Source organism: Anopheles funestus, chromosome 3RL, assembly GCF_943734845.2.
Source record: "Anopheles funestus chromosome 3RL, idAnoFuneDA-416_04, whole genome shotgun sequence".
Taxonomy (NCBI): Eukaryota; Metazoa; Arthropoda; class Insecta; order Diptera; family Culicidae; genus Anopheles; species Anopheles funestus.
In genome coordinates this window covers 12,420,586-12,443,602 of record NC_064599.1, presented here as the reverse complement: position 1 = coordinate 12,443,602, position 23,017 = coordinate 12,420,586, and the positions used below count along the sequence as shown (strand labels likewise).

The window sequence follows — 23,017 nt, the reverse complement described above, 5'->3', positions numbered from 1 at the left end:
CGGTGGTAGGAAAAACATAACAACCGCGGCCAAAACTGGTCTTAAGATCATTTCCATCCCCCCGGTGCGGTAGTGCGCTCATTTTTCAATATGGTTCCTGCGGTTACCGGCACACATCCGCACGTAAGGGCACGCGCGTATCCTGGCGGTATTTAAATTTACATAAATATTCATGCTTACTGTCGCTGTCCCGCGTGTTGTTTCGAGTTCGGCAAAAGCCACCACACACCGATGCTCTTCGTACGCTTCTAACTCAACTCCACTTCTTTCTATCCTTTCAGGCACTAGGACATCTCCGGGTTTGGGAAGTAACCTGCTAACCGCCGTACAGCATCCCCGAAAGTCTTCCGGACGGCAAAGAGTAAGTGAATGTGTTTCGATTGTTTCCTGCGGTTTTGGTCCGTTTTCCCGCCCGAAGGGATCGATTTCGTATGCATAGATTTTTGCCACACGCGACCAACCGTAGTTTGGTTTTTCTTTTTGGATTTCCATTCCATGACTCCCTGATGGTTCTTTGGTCGAATTTCTTTCGTTTTTTTTTGGCTATTACTTGTGCTACATCTGAAGCATCGACCCACGGGGACCGACCGTCCATCGGAAAGCATCACCTTAACCCACTGTTGGGAAAATAATTTATTCAGGAAGTAATTTGGCAAACAGAACTCGATTCTCCAGTTTCCAGATTCGATTTCTCATGTGGACAGTGGACAGTTTATGTCATTTTTTTTCTTCTATTTTAAAACAAAGCTGCAGTTATCTATAAATGCCATGTACCTGGATTTCTTTCGATACAAGCCATTTGAAAATCTTTGATTCGAATCAAAGTGTAAGCAGCAGGCTTACTTACTAAATATTTACCAATTGTCATCAAACAGAAAACGATCTTGTTACAATAGCTAATGCAATAATTGCAAAGAAATAACAATTTACAGAGTTACATAACATCGACTGTTTTAGAAAACATATTAATTAAAGAGCAATCACCAATAAACTGTACCACAAGGGCAAGTCAACCAATTCAATCGCTATTTTTAGCCAAACCAATCCATCAAACGATTGGCATCAAATTTCATACCTTTTTTCCAATGGCCCTTTGCCCATTTGTTCTTTCCCTTTTCCCTCGCCGCTTAACACAAGTCGAAAAGTTACTTTCAACGCAATGCAAACGGTTTTGTCATGCTTTTCCCAAAATGCTGTCGATTGCCTTGCCCATTTGTCGACAGTAAATCAGATCCTCGGGTGCATGTTCCTACCGTCACTTCACTTTCCGTTTGTTCCGTACTCAGTTAAAAATCTTTCTATCTGACCTTACCTTATTCTACTGCTGCTGTGGGTCATTCGTTCTTCCCTTCCGTTGCCAAACAACACGGAGGGAATAGATCAAGAATAGAGAAAAAAGAATCAGAATGGTACGATCGACAGATTATCGTTCCCTTTTTTTCATATGCCCTACAATGCTACAAAGCAATGGGTCAGATTGAGGTATCGATAAAGAGTGGAAAAGCGGAACCAAACAACAAACGGCCACGACAACCGTTTGGCCCTCGACGAAGTCACAAATTCTAGCTGATCGTACGAAACTGAAGCTATGAACCAAACGACGTATTTCAACCGAACAAAACACCAAAAGTACTGATAAATGGATGTGCCGATGTGCGGCAGAAAACATTTGACGCGTGTCCATTTTCCACGGGTGTCACCTATTGGCACGGACGCCATCGTTATGGTGCGCCTTTGACCCTCGGTTCTTTAGATTCACGGACATTTTCGTTCTTGTTTGTACTTTACCAACTTATTCCAACCCTTCGCATGTCAATTTTGCACGTTGACAAACGTTTGCAGACCTTCATATTCGGATGAAGGGCGATTAAAGATCGATTAGTTACGATCGTCAGCGTGATTAAATTAAACACGTTTAATTTTTGGCCCATGGTAAGGAGCACGTGGGTGATTTGTTTAATTAAAATGTTTGTTCAAGGATTTTATTTTTCCTCGCTAATATATTTTATTATAAATGTAAATGTATTTTTTATAATTTTTATAAAGAACGGCGTGGCCATATTGCTACTATTGACTAAAAAAGAAATAAAGTTCCTTTTCAAGGAAAATTCCTCAATTTCTTCAGCGCATTCAACTCAGATAATTAAGCGACATCCTTTTTTTTAAAAAAAAAGTACCTTGACTTCCATTTTCCTTGCCATTTTCTATTACGCCATTTTTCGCGCAGGACATGCTCCAGTGTAGCAATTAGCGATGATGAGTTGAAATAAACCCCTTTTTCTTCTGCTGGCCAAAAATAATGGCAAAGGGGAGTGTGGGAGACGAAAACGACTGATACTGCCATAGGCGTAACCAAACTTTCATCTTATCATGCCAACCATTATGAATTGGTGCCCCGGCACGTACGCAACGAGCATTTAAATTAATAATATATCATCGAGATAAACAATTATCACAATTTGTCAAATTTAAATTAATTACTTCTCACCTTATCGGACCGTCGGGCAACGGGTTAACCCTCCCTCGGGGGGTAGGATCTCGCATGCCTCATCACGGTGTGTTTGTGTGTGGCCTTGGAAATGAAAATGATTCACCGCGTAACGGGCGATAAAAGATCTCCGCTGGATCCCTCCGGCCTGCCGGCGGTAACAAAAATAATTCGTTACGTTCTAAAACTTTCCCAGAAATCATCTGCATGCCAACGTAGCATGCCCGGGGGGGTGGGTTTACAACAATACTATATACTCGTGTGCGTCATATCTCGATGTGGTGAAAATGGTTCCGCCAGAGGGCAGCACAAACAGTGGGGTTTTGCGTCCTACGAGAGGAACCGGCAATGAAGTTGTTCAATCCTTTTCTGCCATCTTTTTCGTGGTTTTGCAATGAATTCAAGCTGCGTTCACTCACAGTGGTGGCGTGTTTTGTGGTACGAATCCTTGCGGCACGAGAGTGAAATTTAATGGTCGCACATATACACACACACAAACAATTACCCGACACGCCCGATAAAGGAGGCATGCGTTATCTGAGGCAATGAAAAAAGAAAATTATGCGTGCATGATTAGGATAACAAGGGCAGAACATGGATTCAGCACCATGGGTAAGAATGGTGCTGTAACACGAACCACAAAACATCTTCCCGCGGTAAAAGGGTTACATTTTACGATCGTACGCTATACTTTGTAAGCGGTTTTGGGGAGCGAACTTCATCGTGTGAAGAACCGTGCACATGATGAATTTAGGCACCGCCATGACAAGTCCTTTAAAGGGAAACCTTTGACGAGTTTCGAGCATTTGTCCATTCCCCGGTTTCAGCCTCAATTCAGTACAAACCCTGTCCAATGAAGCGTCCTGATGAGGCGTCCCGATGAAACGTCCGATTGTACAGTGGCGTGGCAACACAAACCCGCTTCCTGCGCCCGTAGTAAGGTGGGCACTCGTAAAACCTTATCACACCCCATATCGTATGCGTACGTGCGTGTAAGTTGCGCAGCCCCCAAAACAGTTCATCCGTTTTTCCGGGTACACGGTACAAAACCCCCTGTAACATTACATTTGATAATGGATGAGTAATGATATGCTTAATTTGTAATAATTTATCTCTTATCGGTAGCACAAATACGGGGCACTAAATAAATGGAAAGGTAAACCACGGGCGCAAGGCACCGGTTGTACACCATATATACTACCGTAAGATTAACGGGTGGTGAGAAGTTTCTCGCTTGGAAGCTGATAAACCTACCGCACCGAAATTGTTGCCGAAAAGTTCCCTCTAAACCCGCCCCAAGATATCCCCATTTTTGGGGAGGTTTTGGAGATATTTTTCTTGCTTCCTAACCTAAACCTCCAAAAGAGGTTGGGTGAAATAATTAATTCAATCTCATTTGTGCGATTCCCGGATTCGACGGCCGGTTTTTTTTCTCCTCGTTCGAGGGGGGATTTTCCGATGATTTTAGCAGTGTTGCCCGGTCAAGCATTTATCATTTCTTTTTTCGGCTGCTCTCAAAACTTGATATGATAACACCCATTTGCCCGTGCCATTTGAAGGAAGACGTAGCGTTTCTCGGGGTGGTGAAGATAACAGTATGCTCTACCTACCTTCCTGCGTCACTCCCCCCAAAGAAGTGGATAACGAATCTCAAATCCTTCGAGGTTAACCGAACGTCACACTTAACCCCGTTTCGAGTGCTGATGAAGTCAAAGATTAATTATGCAGCAAACTGAGATAGAAGGAAACTGGCGGGGGAAAACTAAGGGAAGCATCAACAACAACAGCACACAACCAGACACACACACCTCGTAGCTCATTTCTCCAAAAGTGTACCGAAACGTTACAATTGAAGATAAGAAGGTAGATGAAATTAATGTACTATGAAGGATGGTGAAGTTTTTCCCTCAACCGTCGCCCGGGCGAGATGAAACAAATCAAAGGAAATATGGAACACGCTTCAGATGTTCAGGTTTTCCATTGAAAAATAGCTAATAATCTAAAATATTAATATAATTTTAATCAAATTTCCTTTTCCGGCACACACGCATTCGTAGCAGAACCTTTTTCCAACATACGAGAAACAAACGACTCATTAGTAAAACGACCGAAGAACTAATCCACACCCAACCAATCGTTGACACATCGACTCTCCCTCTAACTCTCTCTCTCTCTCTCCCACTCCCTTTTCGCTCTGGGACCAATCCATCATTGGCGCACATTTCCCAATAAGCGGAAAACAACGCTCGACAACGGTCCGGTCAATGGACAGATACCGGGAGCCGGGAAATAAACACCGGGACGCCAATAGATCAACGTATGCGCTCCTCTCCCCGGTCCTCGGTTTGCGGTTCAATGAAACCCAAAGTCCCCGAGCGCCGTTTTCTAATTAATTAAGCTGTCACCGGACCGCCCGAATGGGTCAACACGCTGTTGGCGTGTTTGGTGGTGGACGAGTAGCTTTTCCGGGTTAGTTCTCGGAGCTCAGCTGTGAGCGGAGATCAAAACCTTTTCCACGAATAGCTATTGGTTTGGTGGAGAGGGCTTGGGAGAATATTCTGTTGAGAAAATCAATATGTCTGTGGAAATACATGTAGATAAAAGTTTCTTTTTTTGAGCAAGAGTCCTAAACATTCCAAACTTTGAACGCTAAAATTGACAGCAGATCATGTCATGCACTAGGAGTTCATCATTTCCTTCAAGAATATCGGGTACTTCTTCAATATTTTTTTTGTCAAAATTTTACTCCCTCTCTCTCCCTCTCTTTCTGTCTCTCTCTCTCTCTCCTCTAAATCGTAAAAAAAATATTTGCAACAAAGATCCCCTTAGGTGTTCCAATAGGTCGCTTCAAACACAAACCTCCCGAGACTTGAATGCCTCACCGGCTGAGCCGTACTTCCAACACTTTCCAAAAAAGGAATCCAATAGACAATCGTGTTAGTTTTTCAACGCTATATGTTTCGCTCCCTTCCATCGCCCGCCAGCCGTTATCTAACGAGCTTAATTTTAAAACCACCCTCAGGAGGATTATCACCAAATGGGAGACGGGGTTAAGAGCAATTTCCCGCCACACGTCTAATGCCACCAGGGAATTCGGTGCCACTTTTTTGTGTAAAATTAAATGAAACGTTATCTGCCTGTTCGTCTATCAGCCACAAAAAAGGGCTCAGAAAAAATACATTCGTAAGATAGTTCTTTTGTGTATCGGGTTTTTTTCTCGGCTCGGCAAAGAAATGTAGACCATTTCGAATGGGTTATATCAAGATTTTAAATTTACATTTTCTTCGCCTTTCGATTTCCGCAGCTGAGTTTCAGCAGCGGTAAAGAAACCAGCGGTCTGGCAGCAAAAAAGCTCCGGATTCCGATCAGCTTCAACCGTGCTGTAAACACGATGCCATTACTTTAAATATCCTTCTTAATCAAACATTTACCGAGCATCAGTTGAACCGCTTTACACTCATTAGCTACAATGGACCGGTGCGGTTAACACGCGTCCGTACTTCCAGCAGTGCCAGTTCCGAATAAACAGCACCTCGGCACGCTAATCGGCGTGCTGAGAGCAGAGAGCACCAATAAAGCACCTGCAGCCGAACCGCAAAAAACCAACCACCTCTAAGGTTTATGGGGTGCCGTACCCTCACCGAAATGCAGCTACCCCTGGGGCTGCGGTGGTGTGACCCGGTACGAATGAAGTCATCTCGCACGCTGCGCAACATTACTTTCCACCACGACGACGACCCAATCCATCACAAATCTGTTCTGCCCAAGTTCTCGCTCCACTTAGCTTTATGCGCGCTGCACGTTGGAGAAGAAATTTCCATCATCATGTTGTTTTTTTTTTGTTGTGTTTTCATGTTCATTTGTTCAAACGTACTCGTACTCCTTGGCGTACTCTGGGTGCTTTGAACAGTAGAACGTGGATTATAAAATTCTACCCTCCTCCAAACAGACCACTCACGCTCGACACTCTTCGAACGAGCTCTATCCATCATTTGCTAAAAGCGGTCCCTGAAACGGCAGAACGGAGCGCCAGTATGTGTTTATAGTTTGCGGAATTGAATATAATAAATATTAATAAGATGCAACAAGTAGCTAACAAATTATGTAGATATTTTGTAAACATCCCATCATCCGTCCGTCGGTTGATGCTGTGTTGGTGTGTGCTAAACAGTTTAAAGGCGCAATGAAACATGAAATCCCGAGCAAAAGGAATTACGGAACAGCTTCGGTTGATTTCAAGCACACTTACCACTTCATGTCGGTGATACGATGATCGTATGTTATTTATTGATCTACGCTGTTATGTAAAATTGCATTTCTAAGCATGGTTTTATCAACAAATTCGCTTCAATCCGGAGGATATTGGTGGGCAAACATTTGTCACAGGAAGTTTAAGAACAGAAAGGAATGCATCATCCTTTTACACTTCCACTTTATCCTTTTTTTTGCTCACTTCGTAACAATCGTTGCTCACCTAACTGTTCTTTGAACCGGGTGCCTTTGCTGTAACACATTCGAAGGAACTCGTCGGCTAACTGAGCAGTAATTAATATCCCGGAATGGGACTACGGTAGAACGGTAGCCAGTCAGGAAAGTTTTGGCACCGATGCGGACCTATAATTGCTCCATCAAACCCTATAATTATGGCAACGGAAGGAACGGAACAGTGGCGTTTCTTGCTTCCTTTGCGAATGAATGATGAGTTACCCATTTCTGGCTCAAGTTTCTCAAGATTCTTAGATGGCAAAAAAATTACACAATAATCAGAAATATACAGAAAAGTGTAACCCTTCTGTTACATCTTGTCCCGGTTTGAAGTACTGTTACCTTTTTGCAAACTTGCAGACACGCCTTTCAGAACTATTGTCCTAGATAGTTTCTCTTTACAAATGAAAGTAGAGAAAAGGATATTCTTCTGGAAGATATTTCAGATTCAAAAAAATGTGTTTTTACCTAAACCAGAGTAATGATAATCTGAAATTCTAACTCACGGAACTTAGACGAGAATAGTGTAACATTCTCAAGTTTTCTAAACTCATCCACTCTTCAACAACTCGTTCGGTTGTAAGTATCGATTACTCGATGAGTTCTACACTTGGCATAAACCATACCCATAATCGTGAATACTACAATCCCTCCACCGACAAACCACACTCACGAACACTTTGTCGACACCTTCAGAACTGACCGCAAACAAAACCTCAACAAAAACGTCAAGAAAACGAAAGAAATGGTTAAAAAACGCAAACGTTACACAAAACCGAGACCAAAAAAATATATATACCTGTTAATAACACCATTAATAAATATCCAATTATCTATAATTCCAATAACATAATATTTTTTCGTCTGCGATATCCATTCCACCACTGGAGGTCCATTGTGCTGTGAGCGAAAACTGAAACCATCGCGGCCAGAGATCCAGCATTAGGGTGGAGCCCCCAAAAAAACTCTGACGTACCTGTAAGCATCCGGACCAGGTCTGGGGATGGAAGGGTGAACAGGGCGTCGCCGGTTAAACTAACCACAGGGTATCCGGGACGAAAATCTGATAAATGACCACAGTGATTTGTTTCGATTGGAACACGAGAAATATCAATTATATAATAAAAACAGAATAATATCACACCTTCTCCAGACTTTCGGGACACGTTCAAGCAGCAATGCGATGTTTTTTGGAACTCTTCTCGTCTTTGTATGAGTTTTTTTTGTTGCCACAAAACAGACGGGTATATTTTTCGTTACCTTTCAACAAACAAAATGAAGCCACAAAAGCTTGCCACATTCAAAATTATGAAATAATAGAAAGGAAAATTATAGCACTGTGGTGAGGAAGGAAAAACCTTTCGGTGAAGCATTCGAAACCCATAAAAGAAAAACAACTGCTATTTTACGACCAATGTGAGAAAACACATGCTTTCGAAAAGAGAATGAGGGGGGTTAGGATAAAAGGGTGGAGAGAACCTCATTTTACTGGCTCGTAAAAGTAACGAAGCAACCCGTGATGATGGGTGGGTTGATCGTAACACCTGAGCAGACTAGTTGCAAATTCAAATTAAAGTAGTCCGGGAGTGAACTTGTGGTTTTGTGTTTTATCGTCGAAAGGTTAGTGCTACAAGCTACTCTCTTTTTTCTATTAGGGCTTTAATTAAACAACAAAGGGTCTAAGGTATGATGTACAATGCTCTTTGATTATTACTATTCGCGCTATGTTGTCGCTTCGCCAGGATTAACCCATGCTCGTGTCATATCAATTATGATATCTCATCGAGGCGGTGCGTTTTACTTTCTAAAAAAAAAGTGATCCACCACAATCTCCCACTCCTGATGGAAACAGAATCGTGCAGAAGTTATGTTTATGTTCGCAACCGTATTTATCTGTCATCAAAGAGTATTTTTCCCGTAAACGATGACATCGTCGCTTCTATTACCACACGTCACGTGAACATCGTATAGCAACAGGCCGCACCGCAATAGTGTCGACGTAGTCAATGCGGCTACTGCGGCTTTTGCTACCTTCCACATCACTTTGTATCCCACGTCTCTCTCTCTCGCTCTTTTCGAATGGGTGACGATGCTGATAGTCTTTCGATGAAGATGGATTACGATCGGTTCGGAACCAGAGAGGGCTGGCCAGAATCACTATTCGGCCACAAAAGTTTCAAGGTGATTGGCGTCATCATACGTATGTCGGTTATACCGCCGCGACCAGGCGCAAGAATCGGGCAATGTCGGGCTGTCATTCGAATGGTTGATTGATTTTGATCGATTCCACCTGAAGCGAGTGTTCGCGGGAACAAACGATCCAGCACCTCGTCGGGAACCGGGCTCACAAGGCTGCTAAGCCCAACCTGGATCCAACAAAACTTCGGTACCCCAAACCGTGGTGTTGGATTACCTCAAGGAATTTCTTCCCTTGGCACAAAACCACAAACCAGACAAACTCTGATGACTCAACGATGTTCAGTTATATTACAAAAGATTCCGGCGGCCAGTAATGGAGATTCCGGGGACCCGCCGTGAAGACGTGCGTTTTACCATCCGAAGCACAGAAGCACTATTCCATCGACACATCGCGGAAGTCACGGTCGTCGGCACTCCACCCGCTAAGGGGTGGAAAACAAAGAAGGAACAAAACCAACCACACAGCAAGAAAAAAAAGACTATTCTCCACATACACACACAAAAGCCCTCGGTAGCGGGTGTGCGTCAAGAGCATCCGGAGAAACCGGCAGCAGGAAAGCAGCAAACTCTGGCTATGTAATCAAAATAAATAGCCAACAATCCATCACATGTCATTTTTTTAAACGTATAACACTGCTAAGTAGGGATCGAGCCTCTTTTCGCGCTTCTCAACCCGACTCCCCGGGATCACCGAGCGGCGTAACGATCTGGCGTTCTTTTCTTGTGGAGGTTCGATCCTGGTCGGAGCGCTATCCCTACTTGCCAACCCGCCTAACACCGGGTTTCGATTTTTGACGAATGGTTTCGAGCTTTCATTCACTCGTACCAAGCTACTACGCGCAACCATATGGGATTGTACGGCAAACGTGTGGCTATCGATCCCGCCCCGATCACGGACAACAAGTCCCGCCAATACAAAACGGCGTCGCAGTGCGTGACGGAATGAGAGTTGATGGCACCCCGTTGGGGACTTTAACGGCGCGGGAAAAACGGTAGCCAAAATAAACACTTTCAACTTATTATTGGAGAGCCCCCATCTCTACACCCGTGGGGGAGGAATGGGTGGGGTGGGTCGATATGCCTGTTGCATCGAGTGCTTCGAGAATGCGGCGAGTGTGTGCTCTGTGAAGATCCGAAGATTTAGCATTCGCGGCAGCAAATACACACTTGTGCAGCTGCTTCTTGGCCCTTCGGGGCCACACACTCGACAGTGCCCGGGGTTGCTTCTTTGTCGACGACGAGCTGAGAGTGACTGAAAGTACACGACCGATCTCGACACCAGGTATTAAAGTGGCGTTGATGATGATGATCATTCAAACTTCCACCCCACGGGTAAGGTTATCTCAATGAAACTCTACATTTCTCTCAATGGGAAGTGTTTTTCTGCAGCGTACGCTTTATCCGTTAGTAGGGCGAAAGAATAATATTTCATACGAACAATGTGTCTGCCAAGGATTGGATTTCTTGGAAATAATTGTTTAAAACTCAACAGGGTTTCCTACCGTGTATCGATCACTGTTAATCACTTTCTCTGAAATATTTCTCACAATTTTGCGCACTCCGGTCCGTTCGCTTCGTCAACATTAAAGAGACAATCGTGCACGAAATTCTGTATGCAAATTTTTTGCGAACCTTCTGCCGATTCCATAATCGAACGAAAATGATACAAAATTCTATTCCCCATGCGTTGATTACTTTCCGCCTGATGGATGTTTCGATTATTTTGTATGCTCCCACAAATTTTATGTTAAACCCATCACTTTTTATTTAAACAATTTCAACTCATGCATGTTGCTTATCATATTTTCTTGACCGTTTCCTTTTGATCTTTGGCACTCCATCACACAGGGATGGACGGGCGTATTTTGATTTTATTTGGAAGAAATCAAATTTGCATACACACATGGGTTCGTTTTCGATTGGGGATTTCCGTAACCATCAAAGGATCAAGGAATTATTCGAAGAAATGACCAGACTTTAATATCAAATGGTTTGAATTTTCAGAACTTGGATTCGTTCTAGGAAATATCACAGAAATATCAATTTTAAAAATGGAAATTTTTTTCGTCCATCATCTGCCAAATTCATAAAATCAAATTTAGTGTAATTTTCCTATAAATAATTTGCATTCTTAGTGGATAGTTTCATCCCTAGCCGAGACGAGATAATTATCATTCTTTTTCTCACCAACTTAATCAAACTTCTAACTAGATGTATTTGGCGCTATCTTTTAAATCAATTCCCACCATCGTCTTGTCAGCTATTACGACCAAAATGACAACCCTAACGGTAACTATCTCTTGGCAAAATATCGTATTGCCAATCCCGTTAAAATCCAGCACAAAATCCTTTCGCAATCCTTTTCAAGGATTGCACCTTGCTTCCGTTTCCCGAGTGCACCAACTTCAACCGAACGGTCCGAAGGAAACACACGGCACCCAACTGAACTCAAGCGTGGGAAGACGATCACAGGGCACCGTGTTGCACCTTTAGTTTTTTTTTAACTAGCGCTTGATCGAGGATTACTCGAATCCGTGGAGGGAGGGAATGCATTTGTGATAAATGTGATCTCCGTATAGAATTGATATCAAACAAGATAAACACCCGCTCCATGACCGTTACCAAATGGTGCTTCAAGCGAACACGATAGGGATAGAGAAAAAAATGAAAAGCATCCACGACAATATTACAACAACGAGAACTAATGCCTCGAAGCGAGGAGAACAGATCAAATGACCGTTCTGACGGTGAAAGGCAACGCATCGAATCCTTTCACCGGCTCGAATGGGATAGTTCAAATGGACCTTTTTATTGAAGCGCATTTCTTCTTGTTTTCAATTCTTTCTGATACGCTGCGTCTAAGGGAACAGTTTGCTTTCTTTCTTCCTTCCAAAACACCTTTCCGATGAGAAAACCATTGAGAGAAGAGAAAAAACAGTCAGGTGAAGCTAATAGAGCGATCATAGCATGTGATCCGATCCTGTTGGCCGTCCACTGGGCAATGAACTCCGGGCATTGTGGATCGAAATTGTGTCATTGTCATCATATTCTTCCTGAACGCAAAGGAAGGAATCGTTTGTCACTTGGCTAAGGGAAAGACTTGTATGAAGAAAAAAAACGTCTTTCATGATGTAACGCAATGTAACGCTTTCCACTCTTAAAAGATCATGGGAAAATCTTTCTGACCCGACTGGACGGATTGAACCCAAAACGTGAAACATCTTCACAAACAAGCTGATCATCTCCACAGGACACAATTCTTCATTGATTTTGAGATTATCTAGCAAAAGGATTTACAATTAGCCAATCGACTCAAACACATGGTTTAATGTTTTAAATCCACCAAAAAACACATACTTTTTCCCCTTTAAAGACCACTTTCTGTTAACTACTGATGAGAGAACTCAAACAAGCTAATCTGAGCAAACGGCACTGACGTAACACATCCACATCGGAGGATTATTGGACAAGCGTCTCGTGTACTGCCCCTCCGGTACATGTGGTTTACACTTTTGTGGTGTTTAAACGTATTTTAGCACCCATCATAATTGTCCCCGGGCGTTGTTCCGCATCCCGTTTTTGACATGTCACAAGGGGAGGAGATTTTTGCAGACATACATCCCGACCATCTGTGACATCCTGAGCAGTAGTAGCTACGCTACGTACCGTAACCGGGGTGTTACGTGCAAACGGAAGTGTGACGAGGGGAGACGTCAAAAGGGTGACGCAGGGAAAAAGGAATTTGTCCAATTTCGGTGAAAGTGTGTGTTGTAGGGCGAATGGAAAGGACTAATGAAGCAAAAAGGAAACCGTAATGATGATAGTTTGTGGTACCGTTGTTTATCGCTCCGTACTTTGTGTGTACCCACATGAAGAAAGGCGCAAAAACAACAACCCAAAAATACATTGCAAAAAAGAAGGAAAAAAAAGCTCTAAATGAAAAAAATAAAACAACCACAACAACGGACGTCCCCTGTTTTTGGGTAAGGATTGCAGGATTCGTTTCTTCGTTAATCCACCGCACACACCGTGTTGGCCATCTCGAACGTCCTGTCCTATGGTGTTTGCTAAAATCCGTTCTGCTTTGTTCTAATGGCATCAGCGTTTCGTTCCCATATGATCCTCTTTTTTACGCAATACGTTTCTTCACGTCCGATGGATTTTCGATTTTTTTCTGTTTCCTTTGCTATCCTCGTGGATACGATTGCGGAGAAATCATTGTCGCATTGAATCAACGTGCGACGCAAAATATTAAATCAATCAAAGAAAATAGACAAACCCGTCATCTCGTGGTATAAGGGTGTTGACACCCTCAATCACATTTTACTGATAGTTCAAACAAGGGACCGGTAACGCACGTTAGACAAATGTTCAAAAATATGAAATTTTGTTTGTCGTTTTTTAAGTTTATTTTAAGATTTTTTTATATAAAATATTTAGGAATATATTTGTAAGTTCTAAAACATTCTGTTCTAAGTAATGTTGCTGTGTGTTGCTGATACAGCAGCACCCATCTGTTTGAAAATAGATCAAAAGAACTCCAAGGTAGCATATGAAGAGAAAAATGGAAGCATTAGAAAACAACAGTTTAAAAAATTACCAACGAACAGAGAAGCGAGAGAAAAAGTAAAGAATTCAAATAAATAAACGAGTCAAAAGTAGCGTCGTAATATCTTCCTGTTCGGTGGACCAAGTTGAAGTAATAACAGCCTAACAAGATTACCGTTTAACATCCACCGCCCCGAATGGAGATGGAGAAAAGTGTCATTTGGGGAGAGTTGGGGAGGAGGGGGGAGAAAAATGCCCTCCACCGTATCCTGGTCAAGGGGTATCGGTGCCGCTTCCAAAAGTGAAGAATACACGCACTAGACATTAGACACTCTGTGTCCGCCATCTCCCAAATGGGTCCTAATGAATCGATAGCACCGAGCTACAGTTGAAAAAAAAGAATAGAACCTCAACCAAAAAAAAAAAATACTGACACCCAGTTTTGGAGTCCAGTGGAAGATGTTTTCTTTATTTTTTTTTTTTTTGGGAAACACAAAAGAAAAAGCCAAACGAATACACAAATTCAAACGCTTTTCGATGTTTTTTTTCTCTCTCGTTTCCTTTGACGCCAAACAATCGACATAAAATCTCCGCCCGATGCGGTAGCTGTCAGGATTGGGGTCCGGGATTATAAACATGACAAATTTATTAGCTTTTGTGTAATTTCTTTCATTTCGATGTGGCCTAGTCTCTACCCTTTTCGGCACGGAATCGATTGGTCAGCGGGTCTAACCGGACGAATTGAAGGGCGAGAATCGAGCGGATGTGTACGGGCGGGCTATTCGATTTTTGAAAAGAAGACACCTGATCAAATTGTTGGTATTGGAAAAGTCGAGAATAGTTTGTCAGTTATACATTCAAAGTTTCATAAAAAGGGAAAAGTTTTCAGCTTTTCACTTAAAATTGTCTATTAAATATGCTTCCAGTTTTTTACTTTTTTTTAAGAATTTTGTATTTTGAGGTTTTTGAGAATTAAATCAGTATATCTTATCGTTATTGGGTATCAAACCCTACTGTAGCATTCAAAGCCACAATTTAGACAACGTGTCAAAGTATCGAATATCACACTACTAAAAAAAGGGACTTCGGAACCCGATTTAAAATCAATTTCTCCTCCCATTTTTAAGTGCCTTCGAATCCCCAAACCAAAAAACCTCAACTTTTCATACCTTAAAGCATCACCACGAAACCTCACGTTTGATCATTTCCATAATGCAAGGAACAATAAATATGTGACACGATTCCCGTATCGCACGGAGCTACCGAACCCGCGTACGGGGTTGCATCTTCAAACACCGAGTGCATCAGTGCCAGTGCATCGGCATAAACTTAACTTCTTGCCCATCGCGATACCGTTGGCAATTTTTGTACTTATTTGTTCCTCCGTTTTACCTTCGTTGCTCACCACCACACCAGCCACACATTGAATGGATGTTTCTCCTTTGAAGCATTGTTCTCGCGACACATGCGGTTCGTTCTAGTTTTGCCGCTCGCTTCTACTTGGCCCTATGGCTGCTCTGCTTGCCATCGCTGCTCTGCTGAACATCGTCGAAGAGATCGACGGGAGACACACATAAAAAGAACAGAACTCTGCCCCGCTGGATGCATAGAAAGAGTTCCGCTTCGAGGGGTTCTTGAGGTCAAACGGAACCCGCTCTTGTCGGACATTTTCTTTTGATGTCACCTGAACGTGTCATACGGGGATCTTCGGCCCTTATCTTAATCGGTACCTCGTCCACCTCATCTCGATCTCAGCTTTACCGGGCGAGCGGAACGATAAGTAGCACGTGATGTGACATTGTCACCGGCGGCTGATGGAGACGGGTGGCGTTCGCTGAGTGACGACAATGACGACAATAGACTGTACCCGCTCCAAAAAGGAAACACTACCGGTCCCTTCCAGTGCGGTACCAGTTACACTCCGTTGGAGTACAACTCCAATGAAATGTGAACAAACTGGGAACGGATAAAACACAAAACAGGCGTCTCCAAACGTCTGGTGGCGTGGCCGAGATCATTTTTTCCAGCTTTGTTCTGGTGTGTTGTATATTTCACATTTCTTCTCATCTTCAACTCACACAAAAAATACCCTCGGTGTAGTGACAATTGAAAGAGATTTTTTTTTTTGGTTTTTCTATCGCTCAACTCCAAGAACGGAGCGGGGGTTTCAAAATGCATTATATGACTGCATACTGCGTTAAAAAAAGCATACAAAAGCGAAGGAGTCCTACAGCACATGGAAAGATAATTCGTCCGCCGAGATGAATGAACTGTGAGGGGCGATGCATTTAAATGTCGGCCAGAAGAATACACTCCAACTCCGGCAAACGTATGAAAAGAATGAATCTCGATCTTTAGTCAATGAAAGGTGTACGTCGGGGTCGGGGTCACACGCACGAGAAAGTAGCTCCTTGACGATGGTGAGGATGACGGCCAAACACCTTCAAGTGGATGTCCGTTGCATGGGTCCAAACCGTGATGGGTACAGTTTGTGATGCTAATATTCCGCGTCTAATCGCCGATGAAAGGTACTCGTTGTTGAGGTCTTTGGGATGTTAAAATTGTTAGCATTTTGTTCGTTTCTGTGTCGTGCTTTAGACTAACTGTCACCGTGGACCGTACCACCACGGACGCATGTCAAAAGATCAATCGATCGAACAAAGATGATAATCAACGACACAAAAGCGGTGCTAGTTGCTTCGGTTACAGCAAATGAAGTATGTTGTTATTAATAATATACCACTTTCTACTCGTTACGTACTTTGTTAGCCGAATAATTGAAGAAACAGCAGCAAGTATATTTGTTTGTATCATTGAAAGATTTTCTTATTATATTTTCTGCCCAGGTTTAAGGTTTATAAATTAATGTATCTTCCTCTTCTTACACTTATCATCAGCCAATTCAGAATAATTTATCACTTCTCGATATTGTGTTGTGTTTTTCTTTAAGTGAGTTGTACTTCAAAGAATTGTTACCACTCCGATCGCCGACAGTACTCGTGCTCTCCTTAACCCTGTAAGTCGAATATCCAAACCAAAAAGCCCAACCCCAAAGCGCACCTTCGACAGATCATGGCGGTGACGGAGTTACAATTTGTGAAACAATCATGTTGAAAAATTTTATTGTTACATTTATGAAAGATTGTGTTAACACCGTCTCCATCCCTTGAGTTGGCATGGAGGAGCAGAAACAACTTAAAATCAAACTCCGAACCATTGGCGTTGTTGAGCGGCATAGCGAAGAATGAGTTGGCGTATGCGAATTTCAATGATCTTCTTTCGTTTTCTTTTCTTTCGTTTTTTTTGTTGCTCCACTACATCTACATCCTCAATCGAATGCCGTGAACTGCACGCAAATCCGTGGGCCGATAGTACCAGGCAACAAATTGCAGTTCGAAAACACATCGAAACTCTGTTGCAGGGTCGAGTCGGTTGAGCAAAAACTTTGGTACACAATCGAAGCAAAGACACTTGTGGTCCGGAAATGGTACGAAGACACGAAGCGATCTTTTGGTGTGCATTCGTTGCTTCAAGATTTTGTGGCATTCAAATTGCCGTGTTTAAAATTGCCCAATGACTCAAAAATATTTTGTATTTAAAATTAGGCGTCGACTCACGTTTACAATGAAAATTCCTATTCACGCCTTAAAATAAGAAATTGAAGTATATTTAGTTTGATAATTAAATAAAAAGTTAACCTCAATGTCAATTCCAAATAGCTGCCGATCTATAGCAAAAACTATCGCTGTTTTAGTTTTAATACAACAATTCATCTATAAATAGAAAAATATCGTTAGTGGCCGTTATGGCCACTAGATATCCTTAACGTTTCCTTCGAAATACCAAAAACTCACCACACATGCACCAAATACGTTCTATTGGTGCGAACTTTATCGCTTTCGTTCGAGAATAAATAAGACCAAACCGTAACCGTTCCGTTCCATTAGAGAAACTCGGAGACCATTTTTATCTTATCGCGTGTGGCACAAGCGGCACCTCATCTTACTCCTTCCCCAATGCCTTCGCCATATCTTCCCAAGTGCTGAAGTGCCGCAAAATTTACATTCCCCGATCGCTCACTGTCTCCCACGACAAAAAAGGAGGGGGGAAGGGAAGCTTGTGTGGCGCTAGGTACGAAGACACACATCTTTGCCACCGGCACACAACAGAGAGCCCCCGTGTGTCGGCATCCGGTAAGAGACTGTGACCGAGCATGTCATTCTATACCCGCCCAGAGGAGACAACGCAATGTGCTACCTTATGTCGACTTCTGACACTTGCTGATCTCTCATTTGCGCCCGCCAGACTTAATGGTGGGCAAATGGTGAAGTAAAAAAGGCCGAAAGGAACCGATCCTGCTACAGCCGTACGATGGCCCACCAACAGCGTCCAATACCTGCTTGTGCTGCTCATCAGAACCGATAACCGATCGAACTCTTGGGCCACTTGGAACTCCACTGTGAAGTGATATTCGTTTTATTTTATTCTACCCATCTGCCAGCGGTGTATCGTGTACCGGGACGATCACTAATTAACGACCAGGACAATGCCGCTCGGGAAGGTTTTTTTTCTCTCACCGGACTCCGGAGTTTTCGTGGCCTCTTTTACTCTTTGCCGCGATTGCGCCACACTTTACCTTTTTGCTTAATTCCACCATCTTCACAAACGAATGGATCTTCGCACCCCGTGTGCCGGAACTCACCAACACGGACAGTTTTATGGAATTATTTTCCGGCACAAAATGTGTTTTCCACAAATTAATTGGCCGGTTAAAAAAGAAACTGACGCTTCGCACTTCATACCGCTTCGGTTTGCCATTTCGATAAAAACTTTCCAAAAAATTTTTGCCCACAAAATCGCCACACGCGGCAAACACAGGATTTTTAGTGCTCATCGGCCTCATCCCTATTTCTCCTCCCCTCAAAACCCACCCCGCCACTCCACACACACATAATCCCCTTTTTTTGCAAAAACCAATCCATCCCGCAAGGTGAATCCTCGAACATCTTCAATCTACTTTCTCTGTCCCCGCAGCTGCAGCAAATGTGCAGAAGCAACTAGAAAAAAAACAAGTGGTCTAAAATTTATTGTCATCGGTTTTGGCATCTATCTTCCCCCCACTCGGGTTGGACCGGCTTCGTTAGCCTTTTGTCACGTCTTCCCTCCCATGCCTTGCACCTCTTACTTTTACCAACCCCCCCGCCTACCATATCCTGTTCGATATCATCCCGCTTCATTACGAGGAGAAATTTTTATCTTAAAAACTAGAAAACTAGAAACCCAAAAGCAGTGCTTTCAAACCAACAAAACAGGCAAAATCGAAAAACCACCGCACCATTTCGCGCTAGAAACAAGTAGTTTGGTTCCCATCCGTTTCCCCGTTTAAAAGGCACCGAGTTTTTGGGAGATTTGGTTTTTCAGTTTTGTTTTGCTTCCACACGCCGCACGATCGTAAAGTCAAGCGGTCGCGCACCATATTCGGGCAAGGGATTGCGGATTTTATCGGATTCACAGGGTGTAACCGGTACCGGTACCGAGCTCGGTGACACCTTTCCCGGTCGCCAGGTATTCTCGAAAGATTTAGTAGTGAAACCAGGGAATTGGACACACGTTTCGTTTGGCGCGTTTGATTTTCGGCTCCAGCGCTCCAGGAAAGGGTGGCCATCGTAAATTATTTGAATCTACCAAACAGGAAGCTTATCGAAGCTTGTGGCGGGGAAACCGACCATATGGTTACAGGAAATGTGTTACAAATCTACCACGGGTATAAGCCCAGAAGGAAGGAGACGATCATAAATTATAATTAGCACAGATACAGAAGGATCTCAAACTATTGTGGCTAAATATTTTTAGAAAATATCTTCTATTCGCATACTGACCTGAGTCGTAAATTTTGCATACTTTCAAACACAAAACCACGCTCGGTATTGTTTTCATTCACGCCTAGAACAGTCAGCGTTTTGTGTTGTGCCGATTCGGCTCAAACATAGCTCGGCGAAGGAACAAAACAACCATCCCGTCAGCCGCCCCAGGGGGGGAAGTTAAACAAAGAATAATCAATTTGTACAGTTGCAACGACCGCAAACAAAGTGCAGCGATGCAATCCAACGCGATGGTGCTGGGTTTTGCCATGTCTCAAAAGTTCCGCTACATACCGAAGACCACCGTCCACTCCAGGTTGGTAGTCGAAGGGTGGACGAAAGAAAACGGTCCAGCGATCGGTAAACATCAGCGAAAAATCCACTTGAACATGCACCGCCACAAGCAGAGGCCCGTAGCGGGTGCGCTCGGTGTGATGTTTTCAGCCAGTGTCGTTATCTGATGGCCCGATATTGCACTTTGCAACCCCTTTCGTTTTGCTTTCCCCCGGTAAGGATACAAGGTGCGCGATCGTTGCCCGGTGAAGATCGTTCTTGAGACTTGTTCGGCTGGCCGCATGTTTGCCGATCGGTAGCGGCTACTTTAGCGCATCGGTAGCGATCGGTTGGTAATGTACACCAACACCGCACAAAATCCATTGCGGCAGTACCGCCGCAGTCAGCCGGATGCAAAGATGATCGCGCTTTATGGATGTTGTTTAAGTTTATTTAGCGCCAAGGCGGAAGACGCTTTCCAGTGGTTCTTTTTTCGGGGGAAATGGAGATGAAAGAATGAGAAGAATGTGGTGAAGCATTGTGGAAAAACTAAAACATGAGCTTGCGCGCAGTGCAATTTGCCGAAGGATCCAATCAGACAACTAACAAACCTGATCACGGACAATTGCACCAGGGGCAAGATCCATTAGGTGTGTCCGGGCTTAAAAGCAAAGAAATGTTTTTACTTTTCTACCGTGTGGCTTATTTAATTGCTGATATTGAAGGAACGTGGCAAGGATGTATTAATTTAGCAATTGCGAAGTGTTTAAAAAAACCTCTAGATTACTCGTTTACTTTTCACTAATTAAGGACATTTGAAGGATACTTTAAGGTATAAAGTTTTGAGTACTAAGTACTGGAATTCTGGACTAATTTTTTTTGTCAAAATGATTAAAATCCTAAAATCCTGAAAGATCTGTCTATCTTATTACTTCACAATCAAGCGTCTTATTCAATTATACGTCAAAATCAAACGTCATATTTAATTATACTGCACAATCAAACGTCTTATTCAATTATACGTCAAAATCAAACGTCTTAATAACTCAAGTATAAACATCACCAAATGAAAGTCTTTTTTCTCCGACCGGAATATATTGTTTTTAAACAAACAAACATTGATAAACGCAAGAAAAATTCCTTCACAAAAGCTTTCCATCTCGCACACAATTGTCTGCCCGATGGTACATGATATATTTCTAATCCTTGCTCTTCGCTACAGCAACGCCGCGCTTTCCGATACGATGTGATAAACGGGCAAAAGGTTCGCACAAAACCACCACAAACCACAATCGCGGTCCACAATCCACATCCAATTTGGCAGGAATGCCAATTCCACATGCTCGCAAAATATTTTATTACACGCCGTGCCGTATTTTATGGGACATGTTTTGCATTTTGGCTCCTCTACCGACACAAAGTCTCCACCAATTGCCTGTGGACGGGTTGCCCGCCTTCGATGAGGAAGAAGTATTTCAATAATTTAACACTGTTTGTATAATGAGCGTGTCGATACGTCGGTGAAGCCGGACCGGGTTGTAACGTATCCTCCCCACCCGAAGGAAGCCGAATGATTGCGCATTTGGAGCAACAGCAACAGGTGGATCCATCTGACGAGGGAAGACAGCTTGGAATGGTCTTACGGTTCGGGATGTTTTTTCTTCAACTTTATTGGACACTACACTATTTCTATCCGGTGTGTTTTCCTTAACCCGTTCCACTACCGCCATCGTTCGATTTCTAAGCTGCCTGTCTAATGCGTCATGTGAACGTGAACTAAAACCCCGCACGACCCGGTGATGGACCCCATTCGGTGCGAGCAATCGACCGTTTGCTCTTGTGCGGGGTTTTAATATACGATCGGTCCGGCTTGGGTTTTGTTGCGGATCCACTCGAAGGATGTGCACAAATCTGCACCGAAAAGCACCGCACATTTACGAAGGCAGAGCACACCGATAGATTCTCCTCCCTCTCCCAAATTTACTGTGGCCTAAATATTAGACAACAAATTCCGACCGACCTGGTGCTGGTGCTGATGTTCAGAACAGAAATGAAAACTGATACCATGCCGCGACGGAGGTCGTAAAATAAAATGAATTTACATAAATTTTAACCCAAATTTTAGTCACTATCTTAAGCGGGGACGCGGCTAGCGGTTAGCCACTGATTTTACTTATTGGAGTATTGGACAGATCGTCTCGCTAGTGACTGATCCTCGTCTCTCCTACACTAGTATCGCTAACTAACGCATTCGTTTGATGTTTACCTCCTCCTGAAGCCGTTTCAAAAACCGCAACACTGCTCACCGCGGATAAGTTCCAATCCTCGTACGATCGTTTCGATTTTGCTTCCGTCCTATCGGTTTTTCGTGCTCTGTCCCTCGTATTTTTGCTGTGTGGCTGAGGGCTGAGGTTCACAAAAAACGACGACGATTCAATTTTTGTTTGCTTTATTCAAATCAAATTGCCCATTGCTAACCCGTAAACGACAGCTAAACGACGGGTGCTGCCGAAACACCATGAAGATGATTAAACGAAAGTTTCAGCCACCAATAAAGTATCCTTTTCAGTACAGCAAAAGGCAACACAAGGCTTTACAGGGTATTCGTGATCAAGTTGCAAAAAAAAAGAAATTTCGCTCCAGCCTTGAATGGATGCACTTTAAACCAGTGTAATGTAGCACAAATTGTTACAGTATCTTCACAAAAACGATCTTCAATTAAAGGATATTTTGCCAGAAAAAAAATCAGGATAGACAAAAGAAACTTATCCAAAAGCAACAAGTGCTCTTTCTAGGGTTTTTCATTTCCACCTACAATCTTCGCCTAATGAAGAGTAAAATCTGCGATAATAATTGGCTTAATTGGCGTAATGGAAGTAAAAGGTGAGCGTTAGCATCCTTCCATTTCATGTGTAAAGCATCTTAATTGAATTTGTTCACATTTTTGCTTTACAAAAGGCAAATTACCATCGCTTAAAAAGTTTAAATTTAATTGCATTTCAAATCTTCCACTCATACGATACGATTTAGCCAGAGCGTGGTTTGGGATAATCTTTTCATTTTCTTTTTCATGCAATCAAAATACATTTTAATCAAATTCTAATTTTTATATACAACCTTCACCATTGCATGACCTTCTTCATTTACCATTACAAAAAAACAC

General features: G+C 42.9%; 1 protein-coding gene across 2 annotated transcripts in view; it reads right to left on the bottom strand.

Annotated features, from left to right (window-relative positions):
• LOC125771495 (uncharacterized) overlaps positions 1 to 23,017 on the bottom strand; it is a 145,022-nt gene that overhangs the window by 92,747 nt on the left and 29,258 nt on the right. The gene's annotated exons all lie outside the window — the stretch shown is intronic.